Genomic DNA, 20,359 nt, shown 5'->3' on the forward strand with positions numbered 1-20,359 from the left:
CTGTTTCTACAGCTCAAATATCCCATGCCTTCTGAGTAATCTTAAATGCAGCCAGCATCACCTTCAAGAAAATGCTAGATGCAAAGCAATTCAACCGCTCCTTTGATTACCTAAAGTCCTGAGGTGAATCTATTGGTAAGGTCCAATATTTTGACCAGCGCGAAGGAGAAAGCAACTCTCCCAACAGTCATGATCCTCGGTGATTTTCTTGGTGTTTTCCGTTTGGTTGTTCTGTATTCTTCCAATAGGCTGTAATCCAACAGGTTTGTCAGGGTGCAACTTCCCATTGTAAGGTAAGTCATTAATCATTAATCACTCATTGCAATGCAATTTTTCTTTTTTTTTGTTCCCTAAGCATTTTATTTCATTAGGTCAAGGCTATATGTCACACTGATGGATGGAGTCCAATGGCCAGTCTATGGGAACCAGGCAGCAGCCTACTCAGGCTTCTCTTATGCTGTGGTGAGTGCTCAGATGTTTCTTTCATGTCCAACATCCTGTTAAGATTTGCAGCTCAGCTTCCTTTTCAATGGTGTTGTCCAGCTTTTTTTTCCAAAATTTTTGAAATCCAATCAGACCAATGTACTTCCTTCTGGAAATGTGTTCCCTCTCTTTCCAATGTAAATTATGTCAGTCGGATCCATGTAGCTCTCTCCATGTCCGAATGCACCACTGATCTATGGGTGGTTTTTCTGCAGGGTTCTGCAGTGGGCAATTGGACCCGATTTCACCAGGGAATTCCTCTTTGAAAAAGGTGAGGTTTAAATGGGATGCCATTTCCGAAGTTTGCTGAGCCGCTAGCATTGACTTGGCTTCCGTGGTGTTCACAATATGGAAACAAAGCAGAGCTGTAGAAATGGTTATTTCTTGGAGATTATGAAGATCAGGATCACAGAAGAGCCATTCCTGCATATATCGTTATTCAATATGGCTGGCCACCACAGAATGGACTTGAAGCATGGCTTTCTGCCTTTCAAGGTGTATTCTTTCCTTGACCTTCGGCCTTTGAACACCACTCATATCAACAAACTCCTCAGTTGTGTTGATGAATTGATCTTATGCTGGGGTCATCAGGAGTCTTCATGTGAAGAGAGGCAATAATGATCTTGGAGCTCTTCCTCTGAGATCCCGTCTCTGCCTCTAAAGTCTGTTTAAGAAAGCATGTGAAGATCATAATAAAGGAGAGCCATTTTGAGTCAGTATGGCTGTTTCCCTCAAATTGGGCTTGGAGCCCCATTTCTGCTGTCCCTGCTGTTTTCCATCCCCAAATATGGGCACTTTCAGGAGAATATGTATAATTACTCCCTTATTTCAAGGAAATGATCTTATGCTACATCTTTCTGGAGACTTCATCTGGAGAAGGTAAGGAACCAGGATCTGCTTGCAGCTCTTTGCCTGAGACCCTGTTTCTACAGCTCAAATATCCCATGCCTTCTGAGTAATCTTAAATGCAGCCAGCATCACCTTCAAGAAAATGCTAGATGCAAAGCAATTCAACCGCTCCTTTGATTACCTAAAGTCCTGAGGTGAATCTATTGGTAAGGTCCAATATTTTGACCAGCGCGAAGGAGAAAGCAACTCTCCCAACAGTCATGATCCTCGGTGATTTTCTTGGTGTTTTCCGTTTGGTTGTTCTGTATTCTTCCAATAGGCTGTAATCCAACAGGTTTGTCAGGGTGCAACTTCCCATTGTAGGTAAGTCATTAATCATTAATCACTCATTGCAATGCAATTTTTCTTTTTTTTTGTTCCCTAAGCATTTTATTTCATTAGGTCAAGGCTATATGTCACACTGATGGATGGAGTCCAATGGCCAGTCTATGGGAACCAGGCAGCAGCCTACTCAGGCTTCTCTTATGCTGTGGTGAGTGCTCAGATGTTTCTTTCATGTCCAACATCCTGTTAAGATTTGCAGCTCAGCTTCCTTTTCAATGGTGTTGTCCAGCTTTTTTTTCCAAAATTTTTGAAATCCAATCAGACCAATGTACTTCCTTCTGGAAATGTGTTCCCTCTCTTTCCAATGTAAATTATGTCAGTCGGATCCATGTAGCTCTCTCCATGTCCGAATGCACCACTGATCTATGGGTGGTTTTTCTGCAGGGTTCTGCAGTGGGCAATTGGACCCGATTTCACCAGGGAATTCCTCTTTGAAAAAGGTGAGGTTTAAATGGGATGCCATTTCCGAAGTTTGCTGAGCCGCTAGCATTGACTTGGCTTCCGTGGTGTTCACAATATGGAAACAAAGCAGAGCTGTAGAAATGGTTATTTCTTGGAGATTATGAAGATCAGGATCACAGAAGAGCCATTCCTGCATATATTCTTTTTTTTTTAATTTTTATTTAATAATAATTATATTGACAGAATCCATGCCAGGGTAATTTTTTTTTACAACATTATCCCTTGCACTCGTTTCTGTTCTGATTTTTCCCCTCCCTCCCTCCACCCCCTCCCCTAGATGGCAAGCTGTCCTATATATGTTGGATATGTTTCCTGCATATATTCTTAATCATTATATCTGGCCACCACAGAATGGGCTTAAAGCATGGCTTTCTGCCTTTCAAGGTGTATTCTTTCCTTGACCTTCGGCCTTTGAACGCCACTCGTATCAACAAACTCCTCAGTTGTGTCGATGAATTGATCTTATGCTGGGCTCATCAGGAGTCTTCATGTGAAGAGAGGCAATAATGATCTTGGAGCTCTTCCTCTGAGATCCCGTCTCTGCCTCTAAAGTCTGTTTAAGAAAGCATGTGAAGATCATAATAAAGGAGAGCCATTTTGAGTCAGTATGGCTGTCTCCCTCAAATTGGGCTTGGAGCCCCATTTCTGCTGTCCCTGCTGTTTTCCATCCCCAAATATGGGCACTTTCAGGAGAATATGTATAATTACTCCCTTATTTCAAGGAAATGATCTTATGCTACGTCTTTCTGGAGACTTCATCTGGAGAAGGTAAGGAACCAGGATCTGCTTGCAGCACTTTGCCTGAGATCCTGTTTCTGCATCTCAAATATTCCATGCCTTCTGAGTAATCTTAAATGCAGCCAGCATCACCTTCAAGAAAATGCTAGATGCAAAGCGATTCAACCGCTCCTTTGATTACCTAAAGTCCTGAGGAGAATCCATTGGTGAGGTCCAGTATTTCAACCAGTGCGAAGGAGAAAGCAACTCTCCCAACAGACATGATCGTCGGTGATTTTTTGGTGTTTTCCATTTGGTTGTTCTATATTCTTCCAGTGGGCTGTAATCCAACAGCTTTGTCGGGGTGCAACTTCCTATTGTAGGTAAGTCATTGTTCACTCATTGCAATGCAATTTTTCTTTTTTTTTCCTCCCTAAGCATTTTATTTCATTAGGTCAAGGCTATATGTCACACTGGTGGATGGGGTCCAATGGCCAGTCTATGGGAACCAGGCAGCAGCCTACTCAGGCTTCTCTTATACTCTGGTGAGTGCTCAGATGTTTCTGTGTTTCCGTTCATGATCCATCGTCCACTATATTCTTAAGATGTGCAATTCGGCTTCCTTTTCGACGCCATTGTCAAGCAATTGTTTTCAAATTTTTTGAAAACCAATCAGATAAATGTATACCCTTCTGTAAATTTTACCCCTGTCTTTCCAATGTAAATCAAGTCACTAATGTCCATTTTACAACGTACAAATGTACTCCATGTACAAAGGCACCACAGATCAATATGTTCTTTTCCGGGAAGGTTCTCTAGTGGGCAATCAGACTTAATTTCACCAGAAACTGCCTCCTTGAAGCAGTGGAGCATCAGATGGTGTCCTATCTCTGAAATTTGCTGAGCAGCTAGCATTGACTTGGCTTCCATGATGATGACAATATGGAACCAAAGCAGAGAATTGAAATTATTGCTTCCTAGAGCTTGTGAAGATCAAAATCAGAAAGAGCCATTCCTGCTCGTATCATTAGTCAGCCTGGTTGCCCCCCACAGAATGGGCTTGAAGCACCATTTCTGCCATTCATGGTGTCTTTCTTCCTTGGCCATGGGCATTTGGACCCCGCTTGTGTCAACCAACTCCTCAGTTCTGTCGATGAATTGATCCTGTGTTACGGTCATCAGGAGTCTTCATGTGAAGATAGGCAACCGTGGTCTGCTTGCGGCTCTTCCTCTGAGAACCTGTTCCTGCATCTAAAATATTTTTGGTAGCGCATGTGATGATCATGATTAAAACAGTAATTCTTGTATACCTCTTTAGTCAGTATGGCTGGCTCACTCCAAATGGGCTTGGACAGTCATTTCTGACATTCACGCTGCTTTCCTGCCCCAAAGATGGGCACTTTTAGTAGAATACGTACAACCATTTGCTTGTGTCGGTGAAATGATCTTATGCTACATCCGTCTGGAGATTTCATCTGGAGAAGGTAAGGAACCAGGATCTGCTTGCAGCTCTTTGCCTGAGACCCTGTTTCTACAGCTCAAATATCCCATGCCTTCTGAGTAATCTTAAATGCAGCCAGCATCACCTTCAAGAAAATGCTAGATGCAAAGCAATTCAACCGCTCCTTTGATTACCTAAAGTCCTGAGGTGAATCTATTGGTAAGGTCCAATATTTTGACCAGTGCGAAGGAGAAAGCAACTCTCCCAACAGTCATGATCCTCGGTGATTTTCTTGGTGTTTTCCGTTTGGTTGTTCTGTATTCTTCCAATAGGCTGTAATCCAACAGGTTTGTCAGGGTGCAACTTCCCATTGTAAGGTAAGTCATTAATCATTAATCACTCATTGCAATGCAATTTTTCTTTTTTTTTGTTCCCTAAGCATTTTATTTCATTAGGTCAAGGCTATATGTCACACTGATGGATGGAGTCCAATGGCCAGTCTATGGGAACCAGGCAGCAGCCTACTCAGGCTTCTCTTATGCTGTGGTGAGTGCTCAGATGTTTCTTTCATGTCCAACATCCTGTTAAGATTTGCAGCTCAGCTTCCTTTTCAATGGTGTTGTCCAGCTTTTTTTTCCAAAATTTTTGAAATCCAATCAGACCAATGTACTTCCTTCTGGAAATGTGTTCCTCTCTTTCCAATGTAAATTATGTCAGTCGGATCCATGTAGCTCTCTCCATGTCCGAATGCACCACTGATCTATGGGTGGTTTTTCTGCAGGGTTCTGCAGTGGGCAATTGGACCCGATTTCACCAGGGAATTCCTCTTTGAAAAAGGTGAGGTTTAAATGGGATGCCATTTCCGAAGTTTGCTGAGCCGCTAGCATTGACTTGGCTTCCGTGGTGTTCACAATATGGAAACAAAGCAGAGCTGTAGAAATGGTTATTTCTTGGAGATTATGAAGATCAGGATCAAAGAAGAGCCATTCCTGCATATATTCTTTTTTTTTTAATTTTTATTTAATAATAATTATATTGACAGAATCCATGCCAGGGTAATTTTTTTTTACAACATTATCCCTTGCACTCGTTTCTGTTCTGATTTTTCCCCTCCCTCCCTCCACCCCCTCCCCTAGATGGCAAGCTGTCCTATATATGTTGGATATGTTTCCTGCATATATTCTTAATCATTATATCTGGCCTCGTTTCTGTTCTGATTTTTCCCCTCCCTCCCTCCACCCCCTCCCCTAGATGGCAAGCTGTCCTATATATGTTGGATATGTTTCCTGCATATATTCTTAATCATTATATCTGGCCACCACAGAATGGGCTTAAAGCATGGCTTTCTGCCTTTCAAGGTGTATTCTTTCCTTGACCTTCGGCCTTTGAACACCACTCATATCAACAAACTCCTCAGTTGTGTTGATGAATTGATCTTATGCTGGGGTCATCAGGAGTCTTCATGTGAAGAGAGGCAATAATGATCTTGGAGCTCTTCCTCTGAGATCCCGTCTCTGCCTCTAAAGTCTGTTTAAGAAAGCATGTGAAGATCATAATAAAGGAGAGCCATTTTGAGTCAGTATGGCTGTTTCCCTCAAATTGGGCTTGGAGCCCCATTTCTGCTGTCCCTGCTGTTTTCCATCCCCAAATATGGGCACTTTCAGGAGAATATGTATAATTACTCCCTTATTTCAAGGAAATGATCTTATGCTACATCTTTCTGGAGACTTCATCTGGAGAAGGTAAGGAACCAGGATCTGCTTGCAGCTCTTTGCCTGAGACCCTGTTTCTACAGCTCAAATATCCCATGCCTTCTGAGTAATCTTAAATGCAGCCAGCATCACCTTCAAGAAAATGCTAGATGCAAAGCAATTCAACCGCTCCTTTGATTACCTAAAGTCCTGAGGTGAATCTATTGGTAAGGTCCAATATTTTGACCAGCGCGAAGGAGAAAGCAACTCTCCCAACAGTCATGATCCTCGGTGATTTTCTTGGTGTTTTCCGTTTGGTTGTTCTGTATTCTTCCAATAGGCTGTAATCCAACAGGTTTGTCAGGGTGCAACTTCCCATTGTAAGGTAAGTCATTAATCATTAATCACTCATTGCAATGCAATTTTTCTTTTTTTTTGTTCCCTAAGCATTTTATTTCATTAGGTCAAGGCTATATGTCACACTGATGGATGGAGTCCAATGGCCAGTCTATGGGAACCAGGCAGCAGCCTACTCAGGCTTCTCTTATGCTGTGGTGAGTGCTCAGATGTTTCTTTCATGTCCAACATCCTGTTAAGATTTGCAGCTCAGCTTCCTTTTCAATGGTGTTGTCCAGCTTTTTTTTCCAAAATTTTTGAAATCCAATCAGACCAATGTACTTCCTTCTGGAAATGTGTTCCCTCTCTTTCCAATGTAAATTATGTCAGTCGGATCCATGTAGCTCTCTCCATGTCCGAATGCACCACTGATCTATGGGTGGTTTTTCTGCAGGGTTCTGCAGTGGGCAATTGGACCCGATTTCACCAGGGAATTCCTCTTTGAAAAAGGTGAGGTTTAAATGGGATGCCATTTCCGAAGTTTGCTGAGCCGCTAGCATTGACTTGGCTTCCGTGGTGTTCACAATATGGAAACAAAGCAGAGCTGTAGAAATGGTTATTTCTTGGAGATTATGAAGATCAGGATCAAAGAAGAGCCATTCCTGCATATATTCTTTTTTTTTTAATTTTTATTTAATAATAATTATATTGACAGAATCCATGCCAGGGTAATTTTTTTTTACAACATTATCCCTTGCACTCGTTTCTGTTCTGATTTTTCCCCTCCCTCCCTCCACCCCCTCCCCTAGATGGCAAGCTGTCCTATATATGTTGGATATGTTTCCTGCATATATTCTTAATCATTATATCTGGCCACCACAGAATGGGCTTAAAGCATGGCTTTCTGCCTTTCAAGGTGTATTCTTTCCTTGACCTTCGGCCTTTGAACGCCACTCGTATCAACAAACTCCTCAGTTTTGTCGATGAATTGATCTTATGCTGGGCTCATCAGGAGTCTTCATGTGAAGAGAGGCAATAATGATCTTGGAGCTCTTCCTCTGAGATCCCGTCTCTGCCTCTAAAGTCTGTTTAAGAAAGCATGTGAAGATCATAATAAAGGAGAGCCATTTTGAGTCAGTATGGCTGTCTCCCTCAAATTGGGCTTGGAGCCCCATTTCTGCTGTCCCTGCTGTTTTCCATCCCCAAATATGGGCACTTTCAGGAGAATATGTATAATTACTCCCTTATTTCAAGGAAATGATCTTATGCTACGTCTTTCTGGAGACTTCATCTGGAGAAGGTAAGGAACCAGGATCTGCTTGCAGCACTTTGCCTGAGATCCTGTTTCTGCATCTCAAATATTCCATGCCTTCTGAGTAATCTTAAATGCAGCCAGCATCACCTTCAAGAAAATGCTAGATGCAAAGCGATTCAACCGCTCCTTTGATTACCTAAAGTCCTGAGGAGAATCCATTGGTGAGGTCCAGTATTTCAACCAGTGCGAAGGAGAAAGCAACTCTCCCAACAGACATGATCGTCGGTGATTTTTTGGTGTTTTCCATTTGGTTGTTCTATATTCTTCCAGTGGGCTGTAATCCAACAGCTTTGTCGGGGTGCAACTTCCTATTGTAGGTAAGTCATTGTTCACTCATTGCAATGCAATTTTTTTTTTTTTTCCTCCCTAAGCATTTTATTTCATTAGGTCAAGGCTATATGTCACACTGGTGGATGGGGTCCAATGGCCAGTCTATGGGAACCAGGCAGCAGCCTACTCAGGCTTCTCTTATACTCTGGTGAGTGCTCAGATGTTTCTGTGTTTCCGTTCATGATCCATCGTCCACTATATTCTTAAGATGTGCAATTCGGCTTCCTTTTCGACGCCATTGTCAAGCAATTGTTTTCAAATTTTTTGAAAACCAATCAGATAAATGTATACCCTTCTGTAAATTTTACCCCTGTCTTTCCAATGTAAATCAAGTCACTAATGTCCATTTTACAACGTACAAATGTACTCCATGTACAAAGGCACCACAGATCAATATGTTCTTTTCCGGGAAGGTTCTCTAGTGGGCAATCAGACTTAATTTCACCAGAAACTGCCTCCTTGAAGCAGTGGAGCATCAGATGGTGTCCTATCTCTGAAATTTGCTGAGCAGCTAGCATTGACTTGGCTTCCATGATGATGACAATATGGAACCAAAGCAGAGAATTGAAATTATTGCTTCCTAGAGCTTGTGAAGATCAAAATCAGAAAGAGCCATTCCTGCTCGTATCATTAGTCAGCCTGGTTGCCCCCCACAGAATGGGCTTGAAGCACCATTTCTGCCATTCATGGTGTCTTTCTTCCTTGGCCATGGGCATTTGGACCCCGCTTGTGTCAACCAACTCCTCAGTTCTGTCGATGAATTGATCCTGTGTTACGGTCATCAGGAGTCTTCATGTGAAGATAGGCAACCGTGGTCTGCTTGCGGCTCTTCCTCTGAGAACCTGTTCCTGCATCTAAAATATTTTTGGTAGCGCATGTGATGATCATGATTAAAACAGTAATTCTTGTATACCTCTTTAGTCAGTATGGCTGGCTCACTCCAAATGGGCTTGGACAGTCATTTCTGACATTCACGCTGCTTTCCTGCCCCAAAGATGGGCACTTTTAGTAGAATACGTACAACCATTTGCTTGTGTCGGTGAAATGATCTTATGCTACATCCGTCTGGAGATTTCATCTGGAGAAGGTAAGGAACCAGGATCTGCTTGCAGCTCTTTGCCTGAGACCCTGTTTCTACAGCTCAAATATCCCATGCCTTCTGAGTAATCTTAAATGCAGCCAGCATCACCTTCAAGAAAATGCTAGATGCAAAGCAATTCAACCGCTCCTTTGATTACCTAAAGTCCTGAGGTGAATCTATTGGTAAGGTCCAATATTTTGACCAGTGCGAAGGAGAAAGCAACTCTCCAACAGTCATGATCCTCGGTGATTTTCTTGGTGTTTTCCGTTTGGTTGTTCTGTATTCTTCCAATAGGCTGTAATCCAACAGGTTTGTCAGGGTGCAACTTCCCATTGTAAGGTAAGTCATTAATCATTAATCACTCATTGCAATGCAATTTTTTTTTTTTTTGTTCCCTAAGCATTTTATTTCATTAGGTCAAGGCTATATGTCACACTGATGGATGGAGTCCAATGGCCAGTCTATGAGAACCAGGCAGCAGCCTACTCAGGCTTCTCTTATGCTGTGGTGAGTGCTCAGATGTTTCTTTCATGTCCAACATCCTGTTAAGATTTGCAGCTCAGCTTCCTTTTCAATGGTGTTGTCCAGCTTTTTTTTCCAAAATTTTTGAAATCCAATCAGACCAATGTACTTCCTTCTGGAAATGTGTTCCCTCTCTTTCCAATGTAAATTATGTCAGTCGGATCCATGTAGCTCTCTCCATGTCCGAATGCACCACTGATCTATGGGTGGTTTTTCTGCAGGGTTCTGCAGTAGGCAATTGGACCCGATTTCACCAGGGAATTCCTCTTTGAAAAAGGTGAGGTTTAAATGGGATGCCATTTCCGAAGTTTGCTGAGCCGCTAGCATTGACTTGGCTTCCGTGGTGTTCACAATATGGAAACAAAGCAGAGCTGTAGAAATGGTTATTTCTTGGAGATTATGAAGATCAGGATCACAGAAGAGCCATTCCTGCATATATTCTTTTTTTTTTTTAAATTTTTATTTAATAATAATTATATTGACAGAATCCATGCCAGGGTAATTTTTTTTTACAACATTATCCCTTGCACTCGTTTCTGTTCCGATTTTTCCCCTCCCTCCCTCCACCCCCTCCCCTAGATGGCAAGCTGTCCTATATATGTTGGATATGTTTCCTGCATATATTCTTAATCATTATATCTGGCCACCACAGAATGGGCTTAAAGCATGGCTTTCTGCCTTTCAAGGTGTATTCTTTCCTTGACCTTCGGCCTTTGAACGCCACTCGTATCAACAAACTCCTCAGTTGTGTTGATGAATTGATCTTATGCTGGGGTCATCAGGAGTCTTCATGTGAAGAGAGGCAATAATGATCTTGGAGCTCTTCCTCTGAGATCCCGTCTCTGCCTCTAAAGTCTGTTTAAGAAAGCATGTGAAGATCATAATAAAGGAGAGCCATTTTGAGTCAGTATGGCTGTTTCCCTCAAATTGGGCTTGGAGCCCCATTTCTGCTGTCCCTGCTGTTTTCCATCCCCAAATATGGGCACTTTCAGGAGAATATGTATAATTACTCCCTTATTTCAAGGAAATGATCTTATGCTACATCTTTCTGGAGACTTCATCTGGAGAAGGTAAGGAACCAGGATCTGCTTGCAGCTCTTTGCCTGAGACCCTGTTTCTACAGCTCAAATATCCCATGCCTTCTGAGTAATCTTAAATGCAGCCAGCATCACCTTCAAGAAAATGCTAGATGCAAAGCAATTCAACGCTCCTTTGATTACCTAAAGTCCTGAGGTGAATCTATTGGTAAGGTCCAATATTTTGACCAGCGCGAAGGAGAAAGCAACTCTCCCAACAGTCATGATCCTCGGTGATTTTCTTGGTGTTTTCCGTTTGGTTGTTCTGTATTCTTCCAATAGGCTGTAATCCAACAGGTTTGTCAGGGTGCAACTTCCCATTGTAAGGTAAGTCATTAATCATTAATCACTCATTGCAATGCAATTTTTCTTTTTTTTTGTTCCCTAAGCATTTTATTTCATTAGGTCAAGGCTATATGTCACACTGATGGATGGAGTCCAATGGCCAGTCTATGGGAACCAGGCAGCAGCCTACTCAGGCTTCTCTTATGCTGTGGTGAGTGCTCAGATGTTTCTTTCATGTCCAACATCCTGTTAAGATTTGCAGCTCAGCTTCCTTTTCAATGGTGTTGTCCAGCTTTTTTTTCCAAAATTTTTGAAATCCAATCAGACCAATGTACTTCCTTCTGGAAATGTGTTCCCTCTCTTTCCAATGTAAATTATGTCAGTCGGATCCATGTAGCTCTCTCCATGTCCGAATGCACCACTGATCTATGGGTGGTTTTTCTGCAGGGTTCTGCAGTGGGCAATTGGACCCGATTTCACCAGGGAATTCCTCTTTGAAAAAGGTGAGGTTTAAATGGGATGCCATTTCCGAAGTTTGCTGAGCCGCTAGCATTGACTTGGCTTCCGTGGTGTTCACAATATGGAAACAAAGCAGAGCTGTAGAAATGGTTATTTCTTGGAGATTATGAAGATCAGGATCACAGAAGAGCCATTCCTGCATATATTCTTTTTTTTTTAATTTTTATTTAATAATAATTATATTGACAGAATCCATGCCAGGGTAATTTTTTTTTACAACATTATCCCTTGCACTCGTTTCTGTTCCGATTTTTCCCCTCCCTCCTCCACCCCCTCCCCTAGATGGCAAGCTGTCCTATATATGTTGGATATGTTTCCTGCATATATTCTTAATCATTATATCTGGCCACCACAGAATGGGCTTAAAGCATGGCTTTCTGCCTTTCAAGGTGTATTCTTTCCTTGACCTTCGGCCTTTGAACGCCACTCGTATCAACAAACTCCTCAGTTGTGTCGATGAATTGATCTTATGCTGGGCTCATCAGGAGTCTTCATGTGAAGAGAGGCAATAATGATCTTGGAGCTCTTCCTCTGAGATCCCGTCTCTGCCTCTAAAGTCTGTTTAAGAAAGCATGTGAAGATCATAATAAAGGAGAGCCATTTTGAGTCAGTATGGCTGTCTCCCTCAAATGGGCTTGGAGCCCCATTTCTGCTGTCCCTGCTGTTTTCCATCCCCAAATATGGGCACTTTCAGGAGAATATGTATAATTACTCCCTTATTTCAAGGAAATGATCTTATGCTACGTCTTTCTGGAGACTTCATCTGGAGAAGGTAAGGAACCAGGATCTGCTTGCAGCACTTTGCCTGAGATCCTGTTTCTGCATCTCAAATATTCCATGCCTTCTGAGTAATCTTAAATGCAGCCAGCATCACCTTCAAGAAAATGCTAGATGCAAAGCGATTCAACCGCTCCTTTGATTACCTAAAGTCCTGAGGAGAATCCATTGGTGAGGTCCAGTATTTCAACCAGTGCGAAGGAGAAAGCAACTCTCCCAACAGACATGATCGTCGGTGATTTTTTGGTGTTTTCCATTTGGTTGTTCTATATTCTTCCAGTGGGCTGTAATCCAACAGCTTTGTCGGGGTGCAACTTCCTATTGTAGGTAAGTCATTGTTCACTCATTGCAATGCAATTTTTCTTTTTTTTTCCTCCCTAAGCATTTTATTTCATTAGGTCAAGGCTATATGTCACACTGGTGGATGGGGTCCAATGGCCAGTCTATGGGAACCAGGCAGCAGCCTACTCAGGCTTCTCTTATACTCTGGTGAGTGCTCAGATGTTTCTGTGTTTCCGTTCATGATCCATCGTCCACTATATTCTTAAGATGTGCAATTCGGCTTCCTTTTCGACGCCATTGTCAAGCAATTGTTTTCAAATTTTTTGAAAACCAATCAGATAAATGTATACCCTTCTGTAAATTTTACCCCTGTCTTTCCAATGTAAATCAAGTCACTAATGTCCATTTTACAACGTACAAATGTACTCCATGTACAAAGGCACCACAGATCAATATGTTCTTTTCCGGGAAGGTTCTCTAGTGGGCAATCAGACTTAATTTCACCAGAAACTGCCTCCTTGAAGCAGTGGAGCATCAGATGGTGTCCTATCTCTGAAATTTGCTGAGCAGCTAGCATTGACTTGGCTTCCATGATGATGACAATATGGAACCAAAGCAGAGAATTGAAATTATTGCTTCCTAGAGCTTGTGAAGATCAAAATCAGAAAGAGCCATTCCTGCTCGTATCATTAGTCAGCCTGGTTGCCCCCCACAGAATGGGCTTGAAGCACCATTTCTGCCATTCATGGTGTCTTTCTTCCTTGGCCATGGGCATTTGGACCCCGCTTGTGTCAACCAACTCCTCAGTTCTGTCGATGAATTGATCCTGTGTTACGGTCATCAGGAGTCTTCATGTGAAGATAGGCAACCGTGGTCTGCTTGCGGCTCTTCCTCTGAGAACCTGTTCCTGCATCTAAAATATTTTTGGTAGCGCATGTGATGATCATGATTAAAACAGTAATTCTTGTATACCTCTTTAGTCAGTATGGCTGGCTCACTCCAAATGGGCTTGGACAGTCATTTCTGACATTCACGCTGCTTTCCTGCCCCAAAGATGGGCACTTTTAGTAGAATACGTACAACCATTTGCTTGTGTCGGTGAAATGATCTTATGCTACATCCGTCTGGAGATTTCATCTGGAGAAGGTAAGGAACCAGGATCTGCTTGCAGCTCTTTGCCTGAGACCCTGTTTCTACAGCTCAAATATCCCATGCCTTCTGAGTAATCTTAAATGCAGCCAGCATCACCTTCAAGAAAATGCTAGATGCAAAGCAATTCAACCGCTCCTTTGATTACCTAAAGTCCTGAGGTGAATCTATTGGTAAGGTCCAATATTTTGACCAGTGCGAAGGAGAAAGCAACTCTCCCAACAGTCATGATCCTCGGTGATTTTCTTGGTGTTTTCCGTTTGGTTGTTCTGTATTCTTCCAATAGGCTGTAATCCAACAGGTTTGTCAGGGTGCAACTTCCCATTGTAAGGTAAGTCATTAATCATTAATCACTCATTGCAATGCAATTTTTCTTTTTTTTTGTTCCCTAAGCATTTTATTTCATTAGGTCAAGGCTATATGTCACACTGATGGATGGAGTCCAATGGCCAGTCTATGAGAACCAGGCAGCAGCCTACTCAGGCTTCTCTTATGCTGTGGTGAGTGCTCAGATGTTTCTTTCATGTCCAACATCCTGTTAAGATTTGCAGCTCAGCTTCCTTTTCAATGGTGTTGTCCAGCTTTTTTTTCCAAAATTTTTGAAATCCAATCAGACCAATGTACTTCCTTCTGGAAATGTGTTCCCTCTCTTTCCAATGTAAATTATGTCAGTCGGATCCATGTAGCTCTCTCCATGTCCGAATGCACCACTGATCTATGGGTGGTTTTTCTGCAGGGTTCTGCAGTAGGCAATTGGACCCGATTTCACCAGGGAATTCCTCTTTGAAAAAGGTGAGGTTTAAATGGGATGCCATTTCCGAAGTTTGCTGAGCCGCTAGCATTGACTTGGCTTCCGTGGTGTTCACAATATGGAAACAAAGCAGAGCTGTAGAAATGGTTATTTCTTGGAGATTATGAAGATCAGGATCACAGAAGAGCCATTCCTGCATATATTCTTTTTTTTTTTTAAATTTTTATTTAATAATAATTATATTGACAGAATCCATGCCAGGGTAATTTTTTTTTACAACATTATCCCTTGCACTCGTTTCTGTTCCGATTTTTCCCCTCCCTCCCTCCACCCCCTCCCCTAGATGGCAAGCTGTCCTATATATGTTGGATATGTTTCCTGCATATATTCTTAATCATTATATCTGGCCACCACAGAATGGGCTTAAAGCATGGCTTTCTGCCTTTCAAGGTGTATTCTTTCCTTGACCTTCGGCCTTTGAACGCCACTCGTATCAACAAACTCCTCAGTTGTGTTGATGAATTGATCTTATGCTGGGGTCATCAGGAGTCTTCATGTGAAGAGAGGCAATAATGATCTTGGAGCTCTTCCTCTGAGATCCCGTCTCTGCCTCTAAAGTCTGTTTAAGAAAGCATGTGAAGATCATAATAAAGGAGAGCCATTTTGAGTCAGTATGGCTGTTTCCCTCAAATTGGGCTTGGAGCCCCATTTCTGCTGTCCCTGCTGTTTTCCATCCCCAAATATGGGCACTTTCAGGAGAATATGTATAATTACTCCCTTATTTCAAGGAAATGATCTTATGCTACATCTTTCTGGAGACTTCATCTGGAGAAGGTAAGGAACCAGGATCTGCTTGCAGCTCTTTGCCTGAGACCCTGTTTCTACAGCTCAAATATCCCATGCCTTCTGAGTAATCTTAAATGCAGCCAGCATCACCTTCAAGAAAATGCTAGATGCAAAGCAATTCAACCGCTCCTTTGATTACCTAAAGTCCTGAGGTGAATCTATTGGTAAGGTCCAATATTTTGACCAGCGCGAAGGAGAAAGCAACTCTCCCAACAGTCATGATCCTCGGTGATTTTCTTGGTGTTTTCCGTTTGGTTGTTCTGTATTCTTCCAATAGGCTGTAATCCAACAGGTTTGTCAGGGTGCAACTTCCCATTGTAAGGTAAGTCATTAATCATTAATCACTCATTGCAATGCAATTTTTCTTTTTTTTTGTTCCCTAAGCATTTTATTTCATTAGGTCAAGGCTATATGTCACACTGATGGATGGAGTCCAATGGCCAGTCTATGGGAACCAGGCAGCAGCCTACTCAGGCTTCTCTTATGCTGTGGTGAGTGCTCAGATGTTTCTTTCATGTCCAACATCCTGTTAAGATTTGCAGCTCAGCTTCCTTTTCAATGGTGTTGTCCAGCTTTTTTTTCCAAAATTTTTGAAATCCAATCAGACCAATGTACTTCCTTCTGGAAATGTGTTCCCTCTCTTTCCAATGTAAATTATGTCAGTCGGATCCATGTAGCTCTCTCCATGTCCGAATGCACCACTGATCTATGGGTGGTTTTTCTGCAGGGTTCTGCAGTGGGCAATTGGACCCGATTTCACCAGGGAATTCCTCTTTGAAAAAGGTGAGGTTTAAATGGGATGCCATTTCCGAAGTTTGCTGAGCCGCTAGCATTGACTTGGCTTCCGTGGTGTTCACAATATGGAAACAAAGCAGAGCTGTAGAAATGGTTATTTCTTGGAGATTATGAAGATCAGGATCACAGAAGAGCCATTCCTGCATATATTCTTTTTTTTTTTAAATTTTTATTTAATAATAATTATATTGACAGAATCCATGCCAGGGTAATTTTTTTTTACAACATTATCCCTTGCACTCGTTTCTGTTCCGATTTTTCCCCTCCCTCCCTCCACCCCCTCCCCTAGATGGCAAGCTGTCCTATATATGTTGGATATGTTTCCTGCATATATTCTTAATCATTATATCTGGCCACCACAGAATGGGCTTAAAGCATGGCTTTCTGCCTTTCAAGGTGTATTCTTTCCTTGACCTTCGGCCTTTGAACGCCACTCGTATCAACAAACTCCTCAGTTGTGTCGATGAATTGATCTTATGCTGGGCTCATCAGGAGTCTTCATGTGAAGAGAGGCAATAATGATCTTGGAGCTCTTCCTCTGAGATCCCGTCTCTGCCTCTAAAGTCTGTTTAAGAAAGCATGTGAAGATCATAATAAAGGAGAGCCATTTTGAGTCAGTATGGCTGTCTCCCTCAAATTGGGCTTGGAGCCCCATTTCTGCTGTCCCTGCTGTTTTCCATCCCCAAATATGGGCACTTTCAGGAGAATATGTATAATTACTCCCTTATTTCAAGGAAATGATCTTATGCTACGTCTTTCTGGAGACTTCATCTGGAGAAGGTAAGGAACCAGGATCTGCTTGCAGCACTTTGCCTGAGATCCTGTTTCTGCATCTCAAATATTCCATGCCTTCTGAGTAATCTTAAATGCAGCCAGCATCACCTTCAAGAAAATGCTAGATGCAAAGCGATTCAACCGCTCCTTTGATTACCTAAAGTCCTGAGGAGAATCCATTGGTGAGGTCCAGTATTTCAACCAGTGCGAAGGAGAAAGCAACTCTCCCAACAGACATGATCGTCGGTGATTTTTTGGTGTTTTCCATTTGGTTGTTCTATATTCTTCCAGTGGGCTGTAATCCAACAGCTTTGTCGGGGTGCAACTTCCTATTGTAGGTAAGTCATTGTTCACTCATTGCAATGCAATTTTTCTTTTTTTTTCCTCCCTAAGCATTTTATTTCATTAGGTCAAGGCTATATGTCACACTGGTGGATGGGGTCCAATGGCCAGTCTATGGGAACCAGGCAGCAGCCTACTCAGGCTTCTCTTATACTCTGGTGAGTGCTCAGATGTTTCTGTGTTTCCGTTCATGATCCATCGTCCACTATATTCTTAAGATGTGCAATTCGGCTTCCTTTTCGACGCCATTGTCAAGCAATTGTTTTCAAATTTTTTGAAAACCAATCAGATAAATGTATACCCTTCTGTAAATTTTACCCCTGTCTTTCCAATGTAAATCAAGTCACTAATGTCCATTTTACAACGTACAAATGTACTCCATGTACAAAGGCACCACAGATCAATATGTTCTTTTCCGGGAAGGTTCTCTAGTGGGCAATCAGACTTAATTTCACCAGAAACTGCCTCCTTGAAGCAGTGGAGCATCAGATGGTGTCCTATCTCTGAAATTTGCTGAGCAGCTAGCATTGACTTGGCTTCCATGATGATGACAATATGGAACCAAAGCAGAGAATTGAAATTATTGCTTCCTAGAGCTTGTGAAGATCAAAATCAGAAAGAGCCATTCCTGCTCGTATCATTAGTCAGCCTGGTTGCCCCCCACAGAATGGGCTTGAAGCACCATTTCTGCCATTCATGGTGTCTTTCTTCCTTGGCCATGGGCATTTGGACCCCGCTTGTGTCAACCAACTCCTCAGTTCTGTCGATGAATTGATCCTGTGTTACGGTCATCAGGAGTCTTCATGTGAAGATAGGCAACCGTGGTCTGCTTGCGGCTCTTCCTCTGAGAACCTGTTCCTGCATCTAAAATATTTTTGGTAGCGCATGTGATGATCATGATTAAAACAGTAATTCTTGTATACCTCTTTAGTCAGTATGGCTGGCTCACTCCAAATGGGCTTGGACAGTCATTTCTGACATTCACGCTGCTTTCCTGCCCCAAAGATGGGCACTTTTAGTAGAATACGTACAACCATTTGCTTGTGTCGGTGAAATGATCTTATGCTACATCCGTCTGGAGATTTCATCTGGAGAAGGTAAGGAACCAGGATCTGCTTGCAGCTCTTTGCCTGAGACCCTGTTTCTACAGCTCAAATATCCATGCCTTCTGAGTAATCTTAAATGCAGCCAGCATCACCTTCAAGAAAATGCTAGATGCAAAGCGATTCAACCGCTCCTTTGATTACCTAAAGTCCTGAGGAGAATCCATTGGTGAGGTCCAGTATTTCAACCAGTGCGAAGGAGAAAGCAACTCTCCAACAGACATGATCGTCGGTGATTTTTTGGTGTTTTCCATTTGGTTGTTCTATATTCTTCCAGTGGGCTGTAATCCAACAGCTTTGTCGGGGTGCAACTTCCTATTGTAGGTAAGTCATTGTTCACTCATTGCAATGCAATTTTTCTTTTTTTTTCTCCCTAAGCATTTTATTTCATTAGGTCAAGGCTATATGTCACACTGGTGGATGGGGTCCAATGACCAGTCTATGGGAACCACGCAGCAGCCTACTCAGGCTTCTCTTATACTCTGGTGAGTGCTCAGATGTTTCTGTGTTTCCGTTCATGATCCATCGTCCACTATATTCTTAAGATGAGCAATTCGGCTTCCTTTTCGACGCCATTGTCAAGCAATTGTTTTCAAATTTTTTGAAAACCAATCAGATAAATGTATACCCTTCTGTAAATTTTACCCTTGTCTTTCCAATGTAAATCAAGTCACTAATGTCCATTTTACAACGTACAAATGTACTCCATGTACAAAGGCACCACAGATCAATATGTTCTTTTCGGGAAGGTTCTCTAGTGGGCAATCAGACTTAATTTCACCAGAAACTGCCTCTTGAAGCAGTGGAGCATCAGATGGTGTCCTATCTCTGAAATTTGCTGAGCAGCTAGCATTGACTTGGCTTCCATGATGATGACAATATGGAACAAAGCAGAGAATTGAAATTATTGCTTCCTAGAGCTTGTGAAGATCAAAATCAGAAAGAGCCATTCCTGCTCGTATCATTAGTCAGCCTGGTTGCCCCCCACAGACCTTAATGGGCTTGAAGCACTATTTCTGCCATTCATGGTGTCTTTCTTCCTTGGCCATGGGCATTTGGACCCCGCTTGTGTCAACCAACTCCTCAGTTCTGTCGATGAATTGATCCTGTGTTACGGTCATCAGGAGTCTTCATGTGAAGATAGGCAACCGTGGTCTGCTTGCGGCTCTTCCTCTGAGAACCTGTTCCTGCATCTAAAATATTTTTGGTAGAGCATGTGATGATCATGATTAAAACAGTAATTCTTGTATACCTCTTTAGTCAGTATGGCTGGCTCACTCCAAATGGGCTTGGACAGTCATTTCTGACATTCACGCTGCTTTCCTGCCCCAAAGATGGGCACTTTTAGTAGAATACGTACAACCATTTGCTTGTGTCGGTGAAATGATCTTATGCTACATCCGTCTGGAGATTTCATCTGGAGAAGGTAAGGAACCAGGATCTGCTTGCAGCTCTTTGCCTGAGACCCTGTTTCTACAGCTCAAATATCCCATGCCTTCTGAGTAATCTTAAATGCAGCCAGCATCACCTTCAAGAAAATGCTAGATGCAAAGCAATTCAACCGCTCCTTTGATTACTAAAGTCTGAGGTGAATCTATTGGTAAGGTCCAATATTTTGACCAGTGCGAAGGAGAAAGCAACTCTCCCAACAGTCATGATCCTCGGTGATTTTCTTGGTGTTTTCCGTTTGGTTGTTCTGTATTCTTCCAATAGGCTGTAATCCAACAGGTTTGTCAGGGTGCAACTTCCCATTGTAAGGTAAGTCATTAATCATTAATCACTCATTGCAATGCAATTTTTCTTTTTTTTTGTTCCCTAAGCATTTTATTTCATTAGGTCAAGGCTATATGTCACACTGATGGATGGAGTCCAATGGCCAGTCTATGGGAACCAGGCAGCAGCCTACTCAGGCTTCTCTTATGCTGTGGTGAGTGCTCAGATGTTTCTTTCATGTCCAACATCCTGTTAAGATTTGCAGCTCAGCTTCCTTTTCAATGGTGTTGTCCAGCTTTTTTTTCCAAAATTTTTGAAATCCAATCAGACCAATGT

General features: G+C 42.2%; 1 long non-coding RNA gene across 2 annotated transcripts in view; it reads left to right on the plus strand.

Annotated features, from left to right (window-relative positions):
* The window catches only part of LOC127542889 (uncharacterized), a 60,088-nt gene that overhangs the window by 478 nt on the left and 39,251 nt on the right, over window positions 1-20,359 (plus strand). The window contains exons 1-4 of one of the 2 annotated variants that reach the window (XR_007948909.1): window positions 1-462; window positions 2,101-4,882; window positions 5,118-6,242; window positions 19,899-20,237. The exon at window positions 1-462 is cut by the window's left edge and continues 478 nt beyond it. This is a non-coding gene — a long non-coding RNA (uncharacterized LOC127542889). Of the gene's footprint in view, window positions 463-2,100; window positions 4,883-5,117; window positions 6,243-16,023; window positions 17,366-19,898; window positions 20,238-20,359 lie in introns of both variants that reach the window. The other variant, XR_007948908.1, reaches the window with a different exon arrangement.

This window comes from Antechinus flavipes, chromosome X (assembly GCF_016432865.1).
Source record: "Antechinus flavipes isolate AdamAnt ecotype Samford, QLD, Australia chromosome X, AdamAnt_v2, whole genome shotgun sequence".
In the NCBI taxonomy this organism is placed as follows: Eukaryota; Metazoa; Chordata; class Mammalia; order Dasyuromorphia; family Dasyuridae; genus Antechinus; species Antechinus flavipes.